General features: G+C 37.7%; 1 long non-coding RNA gene across 1 annotated transcript in view; it reads right to left on the reverse strand.

The window, feature by feature from the left end:
• The window catches only part of LOC136792858 (uncharacterized), a 123,610-nt gene that overhangs the window by 21,522 nt on the left and 84,652 nt on the right, over positions 1-17,436 (reverse strand). Inside the window, exon 4 of the long non-coding RNA XR_010837393.1 lies at positions 15,558-15,683. This is a non-coding gene — a long non-coding RNA (uncharacterized lncRNA). The remainder of the gene's footprint in view (positions 1-15,557; positions 15,684-17,436) is intronic.

The raw sequence follows: 17,436 nt of genomic DNA on the forward strand, positions 1-17,436 counted from the left end.
ATTGTGGTTGACTGGGGCTGGGAGAGGGAGGAAGTGGGGAGTTGCTATTCAAAGGGCATAAAGTTTCGGTTATGCAGCCTAAGTCCTGAAGATCTGCTGTACGGCTTCGTGCCTGCAGTTAATAATACCGCATTGTACACAAAAACCTATTGAAAGGGTGGATCTCATGTTAAATGTGCTTACTGCAATAAATAAATACAATAAATAAAAAACAGTAAGGATGCATCAAAAATGTTTTAGGATAATCAATCTGGTGGTGGAAGTTAGGGTGACATGTGGTTGGGAGAGGATAGGATTCAGAAACAGTATCACTGAAATGGATTGCTACGTAGGATAATACAGGTATTTTGAAGTCTTTTCAAAATAGACTTCTTGTGGAGACTTTCCCTCCTCATTGATGTATGCATTCTTGTACATTCATTCAGGGTAGTACATGAGCATCTATTTTTTTTTTTTTTTTTTTTTTTTTTTTTTGCGGTACGCGGGCCTCTCACTGTTGTGGCCTCTCCCTCTGCAGAGCAACAGGCTCCGGACGCGCAGGCTCAGCGGCCATGGCTCACGGGCCTAGCCGCTCCGCGGCACATGGGATCTTCCCGGACCGGGGCACGAACACGCGTCCTCTGCATCGGCAGGCGGACTCTCAACCACTGTGCCACCAGGGAAGCCCAGCATCTATTTCTTAATGCATTAATTCATAAGTACTCAGTTTTTGCTGCCAGGAATGGACTCCATTCATTTCACATTCTAGTTATCATCAGTACTTTAGAATTTAATTGTAATGCTTGGGGTTTTCTGATATCCTACAACAAAAGGAGCTTAATTTGTTTTAGGATTTTTCTCTTATTTTCTACTTATACAATCACATCCACAAACATTGATATTTCAGTGTCTTCTGAGTATGGTGCCTGACACATATTATTTTTCAAAAAATTAAAGTTTATTCTTATTTTTCTTTTCCCTTTCTTTTTAGATGCCTGGAAAAATTGTCCAGTAAATATGTCAGATTTAGGTGCTTTAATTTTTTAAGTTGCTATTAACCTTTTATATTGTTTTCAATCTCTTGATCTTATCCTGTAACATAAGAATCTTTTTCTTCACATTCTCCGTTACTTAAAAACATTTACTGAGTACTTATTATGTAGGTAACCAAAACCTGAAGATAACCTACCCACCATCCCCACTAAGGTCTCAATGTACTAGGGAAGCCAGACACTGATTTACATCACTCTAGACAATAAAATAATAGATATTATACAGGTACAAGGAAGTTGCTAGGTGTCTCATTTTTTATTCCAAGTTTTATTAATTGTTATATTTTTTAGTTTTTGATAAATCGGTTAAATCCAAATATATAAATTTTATGAATTTTCCAAAGCACTAGTAATATTGCTATCATATTAGCAGAAATCAATTTTATTTTATCTTTTTGTTGTTTTATTCATGATATTATGTTATGTTGTCATCTTTTCTCTCTTGATGGATTTTAAATATTTATTTATTTAATACATATTTGAAGGTAGTTTATTGTATTGGTATTCCCTTAGGAATAGTAATAGCATTAATTAGTACATTTTTGCTGATTAATTACTCTTTTGGCTCTATTGCCTATACTTTGAATGCATGTTTTCATTTTGTTACATTAAACGTATCTCTGTAGGCTACAATTTCTTGTATTCTATTTTGAGGTTTAGAAGAGACTCTTTTAATAGAAACCACTAAGATGTTCACAATAATTAGTATATTGAACACATTTTGGATTTTTTCCTTTTATCCTACAAATCACATCTCCAGTTACATACAAATAAATACAGGTCACAGAACAAAAACAAGAGTTAAAGAGTCAAGAGAAAGTGGAGAGGAAAATGTATATATAATTCCATTCTGAAACTAGACCTGGATTTAAGAAAAAAATTAAATTACTTTTGTGTGTAGCATAGTAATTAAGAGCATGCCATTTGCAGTGACATGGATGGACCTAGAGATTGTAATACTGAGTGAAGTCAGTCAGACAGAGAAAGACAAATATTCTATGATATCGCTTATATGTGGAATCTAAAAGAATGGAACAAATGAACTTTTTTACAAAACAGAAATAAAGTCACAGATGTAGAAAACAAACTTATGGTTACCAAAGAGGAAAGGGGGGGATTAAATTGGGAGATTGGGATTGACACATACACACTACTATATATAAAGTAGATAACTAATAAGAGCCTACTGTATAGCACAGGGAACTCTACTTAACACTCTGTAATAACCTATATGGAAAAAGAATCTAAAAAAGAGTGGATATATGTATATGTAAACCTGATTTACTTTGCTGTGCAGCAGAAACTAACACAACATTGTAAATCAACTATACTCCAATAAAAATTATTTTTTTAAAAAAAGAGCATGGATTCTGGAGCCAGACTACCTAAATTCAGATCCACCTGACATCATTAACATAATCCTGATTGGGGTCCAGTATCCTCCTTAAGTGTGAAATAAGTGGAGATAAAAATAAAACCTTCTTTATGGTGTTGTGAGGACTAAATGAGTTAATGCATTTAAAGCATATAGAATAGTGGCCTGGGAACTATGGATTTGAAGACTAATATGACATAATTTCTGCTCTTTGAGAGCTACCTCTTACTCTTATAAACAAAGTATAAGACAGTGCAAGTTAAATGCTCTAAGATGGACAAATGAGAGTGTAGATAGATGGGAATAAGTAGTGTGAGCATTGAGGGTTTTATTCAATAAATGAAGAAACTGAGGCTTAAAGAGTGTGATTTTCTTTTGATCTCTTAAGTAGCAAGACCAGCGCTGATAATGCCACTTAGCCGGCCATCTCCAAGTGAAGAACCAGGACTCTCTCCTCTGTGCAGTGTAATCTCAGCTTCTCTACTTACTGGCTGTATGATCTTTGGGAATTGACTCAGCCTCTCTGAGTTTTAATTTCTGTGTCTATAAAACAGAGATAATTGTAGAACCTATCTCTGGGAATTGTGATGAGTATTTGAATGAGATGATGTATATAAAGTGCTTTACAGATTGTCTGGCTCATAGCAAGCATTCAATATATCTTAACCTTTATTAACAGTCATATAAATATTTTACTTCATCCCAGTATTGCTTGTGGAGAGTAGATTACATACTTGGAGTCACACAGTCAAGATTAGTTCTATTACTGTATTCAATTTTTGCTTCTGAATAGAGTACATAAGACAGAAGCAGTCAGAAATAATAAATACGTAGAGATAAATACTACAATTACAAGGCAAAGCCTTCCAGAAGTAATTAATTGTGAAACGAATTGACCTGAGTATTCCCCCTTTCTCTTTAAGCTTCCACGAGAGGTTATGATATGTTTCAAAGTACTCCAACATGTGAGCTTCAGAGAAAAGGAGAAGAAAAAAAACATCTCTGGACAACTCAGTCTGTATAAAGTTTTAGGGCAATTCCTGGCACCAAAAAGGTGTTCAATATAAGCTGAATTGCCTCTTTATGTGATGATTGGAAACATTTTCTATGTCCTCTCCACAAATACCCACTATCCTCAAACAAAGCATGTTTGTAAATTTTAAGGTCTGAGCAGTGCCAAAAAGGGAAAATTTCTCTGTGTGGCGGCATTTACGGCCTTTATCAGCAAGAAATTTGTAATCAAATATCTAAAAATATATACTTTTAAGGGTTTGAACTGGCTTAAAATTGTGAAAAGTTAAATTGCTCAAAGCTATCTTTTTGTGTTCTTTGAAACATGATTGGGGACTTGGAAACCAAAGAAATTAGAGAACTCTGGGAAGCAAGACTTCCAGTGAAAAAATCAGGATCCAGTCCTACAGTGCAAATGTGCTGTTCTGTAAGTGGCTGATCCAACATGCATTCACCAAGTCCTGGGGAGGCAGAGTACTCTGTGCTAGGCACTGGAGGTAGTCAGAGAACCTATCTGGTTTCCACTGGAAAGACAAGATGTGCACTCACAAGTCAACCAGATGACATTTTCCAAAGACAATACAAAAAAAGTCCCATAATGAGGAATCACAATGTAGACTGTGATTCAGGCCAGACAAGAGGCATGGCGGTAAATTCTGTGAGTTATGGGAAGAAGAAAGTTCTGAGGTCTGTAAGCATCCAGAAGGCTTTATGGAAGAGGTGAGATCTTGGGCTAAAACTCAGTGGAAGTACAGCGTCAGGAGAGGTGAGACAGAGGTGACTTACCAGGGGTATAAGCAGAGGTTGCTGCTATATAATGGGAGCAGGCAGGGCTATGCTTGGCCCTCAGGAAACCTAGTGGGGCATCTCTTAGTACTTCTATGGTATGGCTCAATGAAACATGGTAACCAGGGACCCACACTCCTCAGATGAAGACAAGTCAGGTGCACTGCTGGGAGCACGAACCACAGCTTAAGGGAGGATCTAAAGGAGTGATAGAGAAGGAAGATGAGGGGAATCACTCATGGTCTCAGGACCAAATGCAGCAGCATATTAGCTTATTCCAACTTCCTTCTCATAAATTTTCCCCCAGAAATTGTGATCATCCAGAAAATGGAAAAATCTGTAAATGACAGATGAAGTGAAGTTAAAGTGCCCCACCCAGAGCACTTCCGATTCCTTTTACCAGCTCTGTGCATCCATCCTCTAGCCTCTTCATGCTTGCTCTAGAGGACCGCGCCCAGGCACTGGGACCCCTTTCCTTTATAGAGAGGCAGGAGTGCCTTCCAATCCCCTCAGGGAAGCCTGATGCCAATGCTTGGTTGGCTATGGGAATACTATAGCCCCATCTCCTTTGTCTTTAGACAATACCTCCAGAGTGTAATTTATGTTCCGGAGTTCTGCAGGATCTGGCTGCAGCTTGGGGCTGCATGGAAGTCATACCCTTGTTTGGCTCCTTTCTCTTCCCTCCTCTGCTTCATTTTCTCCCTTCCTAGTTTCTTATAGGAGCACTTCCTTAATACCTCCCTTGCATTAGGACCCTTGCCTCAGGGACTGCTTTTAAGAGAATTGGGCCTAAAACTAAAGGGCACTTGAGGTGGGTGGAATCAAGGTTTAAAGGAGAGAATAAGCATATTTAAGTTGCTTGAGGTAACTAGTTTCATTTAGGTACAAAAGGAGTGAATGAAAATTCTGGAGAAGAGTTTAGAAATCCGGTTATTGGATGGCACTTTGCAGAAATTTAATGAAGCTAAGGAATTCCTAATTCTTTTTGCCTGTGTATCAGCTGAGAGAGCCTATTTTACCTAGGCGCAGCTGCTTAGGTTCAGCTGAAATATAATGGGGTCTGCATTCTATGAATGCATCTTGCAGTTTAGGACTTGACTGTTCAAAGTGTGGGTGAGAGACACTACCCAGGTTTCTCACCCATGTCTCCTGAGGACTCAATCGTTCAGGAAACGGCTTCATGCTATAAGGGCTCCCTCTGGCAAGGTAACATGCTTGATCTGATGTCAGGTGGGCTGTAAATGCCAGGGAATTAATATCCTCTGACTAGCTCGCAACTAATGGGAGTTAGTGCATTCAATATCCCAGATTTCTCACTGCTCAAGTGAGTCAGCGGTGGGGCGTGTCCTACACCACCTCCCGGAGGTTGAGACCTAGTCTCCTACAATAGCATTGTTTTTGGCTTTTCTTTTTTTATTGCCTGTCCCCATTCTCCAACCCCCTACTGATGTTTCCTGGGATCTCATTCCAAATCTACTTGCCAAAAATCCTTGTGTCACGATCTGCTTCTGGGGAACCCGAATTAAGACAAAGTTTCAACCTCTGAACTTTCATATTAATGTCCTCTCCTGAGAGGCAGTGTCTTTAACAGGCAATTACCTGTGGTTCTGCTTTGCAGGTTTGGAGCACACTGCTTCGGAAAATGTTTCAGACTCTGTAACTCATGTTTAAGAATATGGCTGATAAGGATAAAGCTTTATTTTTTTCACTTTGACTATGGTCTGAATAATCATGAGTGGTATTGCAAGCAAAATGCATTTAGGGAGAATAAAATCAAGACTCATATTAAAGAAATCACAATCATCCCCAAAGTGGGAAGCTATTCTGCAAGTCACTGATTCAGCAAGTATTTATCAAATCTTGTTTATGTACAAGACATGGTGCAGAGCCAAGATAGTTGTAAGTGCAGATTTGATCTTCTGGAATGCATCCCATATTCATGAAAGACAGGGGGACTTTTATGTTGGTTAAGTAAGGAGGAATGGAACTGATTTTAGTATGCAGCTTGCTCAGATTCTGTCTCAGGAATCAGGTTTTAAGGAGGAATTCCTTCCTGATTTTGAGTAAAGAAAGGCAATCCTGAAACAAGTGCATATCCAGACCCCCAAGGTGTCTGGTTAGTGGGTGGTAAACTTCTTTAGGTGGCAGGAGATGAGACACATTTGTTTAAAAAGAAATCACTCTATTTCACGTTCTACATCGTAGTCTTCAGCTTTTTCTAGCTGCTTTACGTGAGTTTGTTTTGTTTCCACAACACAGTTGTGAGATGTGTCGTGTAATCCCAGCATGTTGTATAATTTTAAAGACACTTGATGAGTTCACCCACTTAATTAATTTTGCATGTTCTTGAGTGTTCGTTGCGTGCCTTCTGTGACCTGATGCCCAGTCGCTACTGCAACCACTTAGCTCCCCTTGCCACAAAACAACAATGAAGAACATGCAATTCCAACGTACAGGGAGGGTCTGGCTTAGTTGCAGAGACAGGCAAAGAAAGAGAAACTTTCCAAATGGTGTGGTCAGTAATATGAAAGAAGAGAGTATGGAAAAGAGGAATTTCAGCCCATTCAGGCTTGAGAAGACTGAGAGAGGAAGAGGCGCCAGGGCTGGTTCCCAGAGTGGATGTTATCTAAACTTCACCTGTATACAGGCATACCTCATTTAATTGCACTCCTCTTTATTGCACTTCGCAGATATTCAGTTTTTTTCCAAATTGAAGGTTTGTGGCTACCCTGCATGGAGCAAGCCTGTCAGCACTATTTTCCCAACAGCGTTTGCTTACTTCATATCTCTGTGTCACACTTTTAGTATTATCACAATATTTTAAGTGATTTCATTATTATAATATTTGTTAGGGTGATCTGTGATCAGTTATCTTTGATGTTACTTTTGCAAAAAAAAAACTACGACTCACTGAAGGCTCAGATGATGGTTAGCATTTTTAGTAATAAAGTATTTTTTAATTAAAATATGTACTTTTTAAAAGGCAGTGCTATGATGCACTTAATAGACTGCAATATAGTGTAAACATACATTTTATATGCACCGGGGAACCAAAATACCATGTGACTTGTTTTATTGTGGTGGTCTGGAAATGAACTCATGATATCTTCGAGGTATGTCTGTACATATATTAGGGACTTAGCTAGATGGAGAGAGGGCATTGGAGGCAGAAGAAAAAACAGAAGCAAGCATCTAGACGTGGAGAAGAGCATAGGATGTGGGGGAATTGCTAGTGGTTCCATATCCCTGAAATGCAGTCTGCTAAGGACTGGTTAGAGCAAGGAAGTGAGCCAGAATGTAAAGACCTTGAATGTTATGCTATGTAGTATAGACTATGTTTGAAGGGTAAGAGCAAGAGATTGAAAACTTTTGAATATATCAGTTACAAAATCAGATTTTCACTTTACTTTACTCTGACTGCTCTATGGAAACTGAATTGTGAGAAAAAAGACTAGGAGGAAGGACCCATTTAGGAGGGTAGTGCAGTAGCCTTGAAGGGATAAGGTGATATAGTGATTGGCCAGCAGCAGTGAAAATGGAGAGATGTGGATGTAGGTGTTAACGGGGGGAGAGAGGCTACATGTAAGGAGGTGGTGGGGACATGAAAATAAGTGCATTCCATGCAGTAGAGCCAGCTGGGCTGAAGAAGGAGACATGATTTAGCCTAGCTTCAGGAGTGACTAGAAAGCTTATTGCTTTTGTTGTTACCTCTGCTTGAAACTTTCCCTCGAGATCTGTGTTACCATGCGACAAAACCCAACAAACTTCCCCTTTTGTCTGAATCTGCTGACAAGGCAAAACACAGACACCTCAGCTTCCAGTTCTTTGTCTCATGATTAACTAGCTGAGATTAAAACTCTGCGTGCAAAGCTAGCTAAACCAGAATAAAAGAAAAACAAATAACCAACATCTCCTATTTATATGTGGCTAATGGACTGTTGGGGCTGGCACTATAACCACAGTGTAAACCACCTCTTTGGCAACTTGTTTACTCCTTTTCTATAGAAGCTGAGACAGCTGAAGGTCTTCAGATGGGTGACCTCCCTATCGCAATAGTCTCAATAATATTAGTCTCCCAACTTGTCTGGTTTTTGTCTTTGGCAGTTTGGTGCCCTGACTCAGGACTGGACCTTGCCTTCAGATTCTCATGTGTTCCAGCCAGGTAATAAAGCCACTTGGAGCTTTTTGTGCTTCATTCATGACTGGCAACCCAGGGATCTAAAGATGAGTCCTGATCCTGGTCCTATGCTCCAGATTCTTATCTGTTGCTAGCATGGTAAGGATTTGATTTTGATTCTTTTTGAGTATTTAGTTGATTCTTGTGCTAGATTTTTAATTTTTTTCTTTTCTTTTTTTTGGTTTTAGTCTGACAATTTGGTAATCCTTGTAAATGCATTAATAGGTTTATGGATATCTTGTTTCTGATATGTGAAAGATGACAGAAAATGGAGTTCGTTACCCTTTTCTGTTTATCTATTTTCCCTATTTTGAACTCAAATCAATTAAGAAGGTGTACCCACTGGGAAGCAAGAGCTCTTTTTATAATAAAAAATGAGTTTTGTTATTTCTGGGTTTGTGCCTGAACTGTAGGCTAAATATTTAGAATCAAAGCTATAAGTTCTCTTTGTCTATGTCTGTATGTTTATATGTCTGTGTGTATGTAATATTTCCCTATCTCCAGATGGTATTACTAAAATAGATTATAAAAGTTTTAAAAGAGCTCTATTTTGATTGACTTAGAGCTAAATAAGGCCTTATACAAATGAAATGTTCCTAAAATTCCCAGATATTGAAAAAATTAAACTTCTGATACTTTTTATGTACTAAAAATATATTCTCATAAGCACTAACTCAAAAGTTATAAGAATTCAAGTCCACATAATTTGGGTAAATTTTGGCAAATGGGTCTAATTTAATATTGTTTGTTTGATAAAACAGCTATATCTTCTGAGTTATCAGCATTAAATATAATACAACATACATTTTTATTCTACTTGGGCATGCTCTTCCTCAATTTACAAAGATTTGCTGACTTAATAAGCTATCATTTCAGTTACTATATATATATATATATATATTTTTTTTTTTTTTTTTTTGTGGTACACGGGCCTCTCACTGTTGTGGCCTCTCCCACTGCGGAGCACAGGCTCTGAACGCGCAGGCTCAGCGGCCACGGCTCACGGGCCCGGCTGCTCCGCGGCATGTGGGATCTTCCCGGACCGGGGCACGAACCCGTGTCCCCTGCATCGGCAGGGGGACTCTCAACCACTGCGCCACCAGGGAAGCCCCACTATATTTTTAAGATTATAAAAAATGTAAATTTTGTATTTAGTCAAGTTAAATCATTATTCTGACAAATTTTATTTCAAAAGTAATTATGTTTTACAGTATGTCAGCTTGAAAATAGTTTCCAAAAACTTTTGGTAACTTAAAACCTTTGACTGATGTTAAATTGAATTAATTAATAAATATTCATTAAATACCTAAATCATATCTAAGTAAGACATTTAGAATACTGAAGCATTAATTACTAAATGTACTTTAATTTTACATACATTCTGCCTCATTTTTATATAACACAGAAAGGCTATATATTTGGGTCTGTTAATAAACATGTTCATTTTTTGCCACATTGAGAAGTTGTAATAAAAGGAATGTTTATGGCTATAAAAAGTTATGAGATGTATATTTATAAGCTCTGCTGGTCTGCAAGAAACTATTGGCAGGTGAAAGGTAGTTTACAGTTATCTACTGACTGATTCCCTCCTTGACCAAACTTTAGTCATGCTCCTGGAGCTTTCCTCTAGTCTAGGCCATGGTCTTGGCCTGCTGAGCTCAGTTTATTGGAAATCCCCCCACCTCTGATACCTGATCATCCTTGATATCTGATCAAGTCCCTTAACCCCTGTCCTGGATATGTAAGTCCTAGGCCTGTTTTTAGGAAGAATCTTATTAAGCAAGCTTAGCAAGAATCCCCCTAACCTTGACATCTAATCAAGTTCTTCTTAGTAAGTTTTCATCCACTGACTCCCCCCTCACTCTGCTACTTGGCTATAAATCTCCAGCTGTCTTTGCTGAATTTGGAGTTGAGCTCAGCTCTATACTGAAGTCTCTCTCCCCTATTGCAGTAGTTCAAATAAGATTTGTCTTGCCATTTTAACACGTGTCTAGTGAATAACTTTTCTTTTACACCACCTCCTAGTTTTCTCTATTCAATAGAAGTAACTGCAGTTAAAAATTATAATCAATATGTGAATGCACCTCTAATAGGAGTGATAGTGTTGGAGAGGAAAAATTTTGCATATGCAAATTGTGCAGGATGTATTTTGTTAAGGAAGAAGAGAGTAGTTTTGTTCTAAATTAAAATGACTGGTTGTTCCAGAATGAGAAAGAGAAAAGTGTATGGCAAAACCTGTCTGGAGAGAGAAAGCTGCAGATGGTTCATGAAAAGGGAATTTTATTTCTTGTAGTCACAGTTGGCTAAGGTTTAATGAGTTTATTTACAAGATTCTTAGTAAACACATTAGTATTAAATATATTGTTTAAAACTCTAATTTGATTTTCTCTATTAAGATGACTTTTTTTTCTTGTACTATTGGTCTACTCTTAATAAGTGCTTGTAAAAGATTTTTTCTTTACCTTCTGAGTAATCTGCCTAGAAGACAACTTTTGAGGGTCTTACCAGAATAACTCCCTATGTGTTGTGTTGATTTTATAATATCCTTGATTATTTACGAGAACAAAGTCTTTTCACTTGAAAGAACTGAAGTGCTCTACATCTACTTTTGAAATTTTTTTGTCATTTTGGTTAAATAGAATTCTTTCTCAGTAATACATGTTCTTATTTAATCAAATATTTAAACTTTTGGATTACTTTTTATATTTTACCTTCCAAAAATCAAATCCTAGATGGTATCTTTTGCATTGTCAAAGAAAAAAATGTTAAGTATGGACTTGAGTAAGAAAAGACATGATTAAGCAAGACTGTTGCAATAGGGAGATGTTTAAAGCCTAAGCCAGAAAAGTTTCAGGCAAAGGGTAGGCAAGCAAAACTTTTATAGGTAGAGACACTGGGACAGGGGCTTACAGAAAGTAGAAGGGGATGCAATGTGAAAAACTGGTATGTGGGAATGGCCTTGAAACTTATGAATTGCTGCAAATATTGTACTAATAGAAAAGCTGGGGCAGGAAAGGTGGTTTGTGGTTAGGCTCGGGGGGTTGGGATTCTGGGTCTGATATGGAGCAAACAACTTAAAGCATAGGAAATTCACATAGAGTTGAGAGCCTAGTGGTCCTCAGCTAAGCAGCCTAAACTTGTATTAAGCACAGAGCTTGTTCAGCCTTGTCAGTCCCTCTTCTTGTTCAAGGCAGGCTCAGAAAGAGACTTTCTCTGAACAATACAGGGGTAGGGGATATCTCAAACAAGGAATGGCTGAGTGAAATAGTCCTCAGGGTCAGCTTTTTCTCAGCGATGTCCCTAGAGGACTAGTTGAACCATCTGTTTTGTGTGCTGGCAAAGGTCAGTTGTTTCAATATTCCTCGGATCAGACATCTTAAAAGTGGGATGCTTAAAGTGAAAAAGAGAAATGTCAATATGAAGAGTTGTATTAAAGTAAGGAGACAGAAGTTAAACTCTAAGGGTAGCTAGTCCAGTGAATTTCAAGAGGTCAGTAGATGAAAACATTTGATTAGGCAGCACTGCTTTTAGAGTTTTATTATGTTCCTAATTATCTTGCCCAGAGTCTGGGTAACCTCTCTTATGAGGGTGTGCATGATCTGAACATTTCACCAGACATCTTTAGTGACCCGGACAGCAGCTTGTCAAGGAAGAAATCGGGCCATGCATGGCCTGCAGCAGTAATGAGTCCTTCTAAGCTTATAACAAGTCCTCAGGCTTCAGCTTGCAGTGACTCCTCAGATCCTAGGGACAAAGACCAGCTACAAGGCAACCTGAGAGTCCCAATAAGGATCTGGCAGTCAGCTTTTAGCTCTCAGTGACTCCAGGTCAAGAAGGCAGAAGAAAAATTTAAAAGCTTAGTGTGGAGGCTAAGGTTAGTTTGCAGCCAGATATTGAAGGAAAGTGGAAGAATTGAAAATTTGGTAAGGGTTGACAATCTGTGCCAAGTAACAGATCCAAATCCACTTTACGAGTAGGCATCACAACTGGTTTATCCACAATGGGAGAGCAAGCCAATTAAGTCTCTACCAGACAAGACAGAGTTTGCATATCCATGAGTTACCTGCAATTTACAAAGTGATGCAAAATAGCTCAAAGACAGGGAATAGCATCAGAATGTGATAACTCAGAATGTGCATGGTATCCCACTGAAATACAGAAGTTCTGTCTACTGTCCCTCTTTCCCTTCTGATCAAAGACAATCTCTAAGGAAAGATTATCCTTCATCACAAAATAAAGCCATCCTCATTAGATGTGGCCTGGTTATTTACAAAGGTGTAGCAAGAATGACAATTTACCACATGAGTCTTATATTTGCTTTGCTGAAAGTGTTCATAAAGAACCTCAGATTGGACTCTTGTAAGCCTCTTGAGGATAGGAAGCCAAGCCACGAATTCACCATCATTTTTCACCTGCAGTGCCTAGTGATTTGGTGGGAATTCCTCTCTTCCTTGAGGTCCCCAAAATATCTTAAGATTCCTGGGCCTGCCAAGAGGAAGTGACCTTCCTTGCTCACCTATGAGGCTGGCAACCCTATAAAGCCAGTAACCAGGACAGTTTTCCCAAGAGGGATTTAATAAGCATTGGCCCTGTAAAGTCAACCTTAGTTCCTCAAAAGTGTCAGATCATAACTGATTAAATGAGCATCATTCTCAAATATGACATTGTAGGTAAAGCCTAGTTGCATAACTGACATAATTTCTAATCATGTCCTATTAACAAGGTGGTCAGATTCTTGTTGAATGTATGAAGATAACCATACGGGCATGAAAATAAGAATACTTAATAAGAGTTTCCAAATTTTGGAAAGAGCACATTTATAAGAGCACAGTCTACTAAATAGTTATGAGTGATAGATAGCTTAAGAGAAAAGAGAAAGGGGTTCCTTATTACCAGAAAACAGAACATTGAAGCATCAGCACTATCCCAAACAAAGTCCTTATTCATCCAGTTCATTCAGTTCATTCAATCCAATTCTTGTTTCACTTTATCTTGGGCTAGTAATCTCATCAATTCCACCAATTCTTGACTAGACATCTGGAACTTCTGACTAAGTCCACTGGAATAATCTGATAGCTGTTTAAGCAATGCCATCAGTAGCCTTTACCCAAGAGTACCAGGTATAGTTCTTTTCCACCAGGCTCTAAGATAGTCCTTCTTTGCTAAAGATGGAACACTCTGCCCTATAGCTGATTCCAAGTGATTTCATGGAATAATCAGGAGTAGAAAAAAGAAAAACCACAGACACAAAACTGTCTGTAGATGACTAAAGACTAAAAATGGTTATTGTTGATATATTTTTGATAATTTTCAAAAGGGAAAAGTCTGATGAGAATTCATTATAAAAATAATACAATTGATAAGGAAATTTGATTGTTTATATGAGACCTAAAAATCAACTCAAAAAGTTTTAGGCAAAATATACATAAACATAATGATTAATCCTATTTTCAAAGAAGAGTGGATATCGCATCCCATTTATGAAAATGTATGAACATAATTTCTACAGGGAAAGAATGTCAGATATAAGAATCCTGAGACATAGTATGCCAAGAATATATCAAGCATATGATTAGAATAAAGCAGTAATATATCTAGATTATCAAGCAAAGATATTCACTAAACCTGTATAAACTTAGGAAGAACATATCCAATTAGGATAAACATGTAATTTTGCAAGGCTGATAACTCAGAAGACATAGATGTAATTATTAAGCCAAGAACATCAAACTAGTTTCATTTGCCAAAGATTTACTTATATCAGGTAGCTTGAATTTTTAAAACATTTTGATAGGTTTCTATAAAAATACTTTTTCACATTAAACACATAAAAAATTCAATTTCTGAAAATTTCTGAAAATTTTAGGAATATTTAAAATTATACAAGCTCTTATTTATCTCTTAGCCAATCAAATCTTAGCAACCAAAAGGTATTCTTTTAAAGAATTTTATAATTTAATGGGGTAATGCTATTTGGAGGTAGAAAAATATTACATGTACATAATACATATACATACACACATATGCATACATACACACAATAGAACTTATAGCTTTAATTTTTAATTTAAAAATTTTAGCCATGGTTCAGACATAAACACAAAAACACAAAACTCACTGGTTCATATAAAAGAGCTGACTCTCATCCTTACCTCACTTAAAGTTTTACAAAAATTATATTCCTGGTAGATGGGGCAACTTGAAATAATTTGCTCAATATGAGAGCTAAAGCATCTTCACCAGTATTTGCAAAGGAGACTCTTAAGATGTCCTTTGCCCTGATATGTGACGCTATGGATTCTCTGGACTAAATTTCCAGAAAGGGATGGAGAAGAAACCAAGGGGCCATCTGGTGTCTTCAAAGTCCAACTGAATGGAGAAAACAGTCAGCCTGTTTCCAATTAGCTTTTCCAGCCTCAGGCTGTTGCCCTTGATGTCCCTGAGCTCCTCCAGAGCCCTGACAGTGGTGGGAGACTTCAATCTCAAGTGACAACAGAGGGTTGGGGGCCTGAATGAGAAAGGAAAGGTCTGGTGCAGGAGGAGTAGAGCTGTTAAAGGAGGAGGAACAAAGGATTCAAGGCAGCTAAGGTGATGGTGAGGGACAGGTCTTAAAGGCACTAAGGAGGAAGATGGCCTTTGAAGAAAGAAATAGCCTCTGAAAAGTTTTTGTGGGAGAGGCATAATTGTCTCTTTGTACCAAACAATGAAAGCAATCCATTGTTTGGATGAGATCTTGGAGTCACCGTATTCAAGAGCCCCACTCATAATGAACCAATATGGGAAGATTCTAAGTCCCCCAAAGAGGTCATTGATAATCTAAGGGTTTTTTTTGTTTGTTTGTTTTTTAAATTTTGACATTTTTGAAAAAATTGGGTGGAATTAGTACCATAATGATGGAGTACAAATTCTACACTGAAGAGATCTGTGGGACAATGTTTAGACAGACAATCTCCCATGATAATAAAAGGAACACCTTTTGGCTCTAAGGCCTTGGGACTTTAACCCAAGGTGCGATATCCTGGGAGAGTCAGGGGCTTAACCCATAGTCAAAAAAGCCAGAAGGAGAAGACAGATAAATAGAAGAAAAAAGATAAAAATAAAGGAAAACCAAAGCCAAGTCTTTATCGTGCTACAACAGACAAATGTTTGGAATGCTGCATTAGGAGTTATGACTCACCACTGTAGATCCTGGTTTCCTCAGCCAGGAAAGGACACAGCATCTGATAAGATGGAATTAGCACTTGGGTGAAGAAAGCAGTGTATGAGCGGTGGTCAACACTCCATCAAAGTCATGGCATCGTTACTGCCAGAGAAAAAAAATGCAATCTGGATGTTAATATGAAAGATCTCTTTAAAGGGGATATTGCAATAGGAGGAGGGGAGTATTATAACAGGAAGACGCTCAAAGACTGAGCCATACATGTCTCAGGGAAGGCATGGGAGGCCAAAACTGTTAAATGCAGAGACGGACAGGTGGCTGTGAAAAGTAGAGGGAAGGATGTTGAAAGCTGCTGGTGAGAGGGTGTTCTTGAAACTTGCCAATCTTTGTCAAATATTGTGCTAACAGGAAAGTCAAGGCAGGAAATATTGGTTTGTGGTTAGACACATGGGGTGGGGTCTGCACCTGAGCTAGAGCAAACAAGTTGAAGTGCAGGGCATTCACATAGCCTTGAGGGCTCAAGGTTCTAAAGTTGCTTCAAGGTCAAAGTTTGATTAGCCTTGTCAGCAACGAAACTTGTCTCTGAGATGTCCAAAGGGGACCCTGGAAAATCACAAAGATTTGTTCTTTCACCTTGTAAGAAGAGCATGTAAGAAATAATTAGGGTCATTTGATATGTTACTAATGATGAGTTGCATGGGAAATATTGTCAAACCTGAGGAAATGCTTAGACTTCCCTAGGTTAAATTTGTATTGGTAAAATATTATTAACATAAATATTTAAACAATTGTATTCCATATGGGAATGTTCTAGAGAATTGTCAATGTTTTTGCTGTCCATGATGTGTTTCTATGTATCAGAGTCCTGATATTGCTTATTAGACAAAAGCAGTATAATTATACATTATATAAAAAGCTATCAGTCATTATTGCAGTTATTTTTTAAAACATTAACTTGGTTATGATTTTACTGTTTTAATTTGAATCTTGTGTATTCCAGGCCAGTAGTTTTCTACTGGGGATCCACATCACTTATCTATGGACATTTAGTAATCCACTAGTGTTTAGAACCTACTCTAGAGTTACTGAATCTATTTACTTGATATATTCTTAAGTGGACATCTATTGTCTCAGGATTTTTCTATGTTATATCTGAAAATGTTTTCTCTGTAAAGACTGTGTTCATCCATTTTCATAGATTAGATGTAATATTCATGTTTTTTAAAAATCGGCTTAAATATTTTTATTTAAAGATATTTTGTCTATATTTTTTTGGATTGGCTTTATTTTGTCTTTCATGCCATGTAAATAAGCAGATAGGCTTGTCATTTGCATTATCTTTATAATGAATTCTGTTCAGATCATTCCCTTTTGAAAAATATCAGTAATAAGTAAACAATAGCCATTTTGGTCTTTTGTCATCCACATATAGTTTTGTTTGTGTGTGTGTGTGTGTTTTTAAACTCCTGATGCTTCCATGAAATCACTTGGAATCAGCTATAGGGCAGTGTTCCATCTTTAGCAAAGAAGGACTATCTTAGAGCCTGGTGGAAAAGGACTATGCCTGGTACTCTTGAGTACAGGCTACTGATGGCATTGCTTAAACGACTATCAGATCATACTAGTGGACTGAGTCAGGAGTTCCAGCCGTCTAGTCAAGAATTGGATGCATTCATGAGACAACGAACCTAAGATCGAATGGAACAAAAATTAACTACATAGGACTGAATGAACTGGATGAATATGAACTTTGTTTGGAATTGTGCTAATGCTTTAATATTCTATTTTGGGGTAACAAGGAATCTCTTCTTCTTTTAAGCTAGCTATCACTCATAACTGTTTAGTAGACTGTGCTCTTATAAACAGAAGTGAAATATTTACCTTTTCTACCCTGACT

Source organism: Kogia breviceps, chromosome 17 (assembly GCF_026419965.1).
Source record: "Kogia breviceps isolate mKogBre1 chromosome 17, mKogBre1 haplotype 1, whole genome shotgun sequence".
Lineage (NCBI taxonomy): Eukaryota > Metazoa > Chordata > Mammalia > Artiodactyla > Physeteridae > Kogia > Kogia breviceps.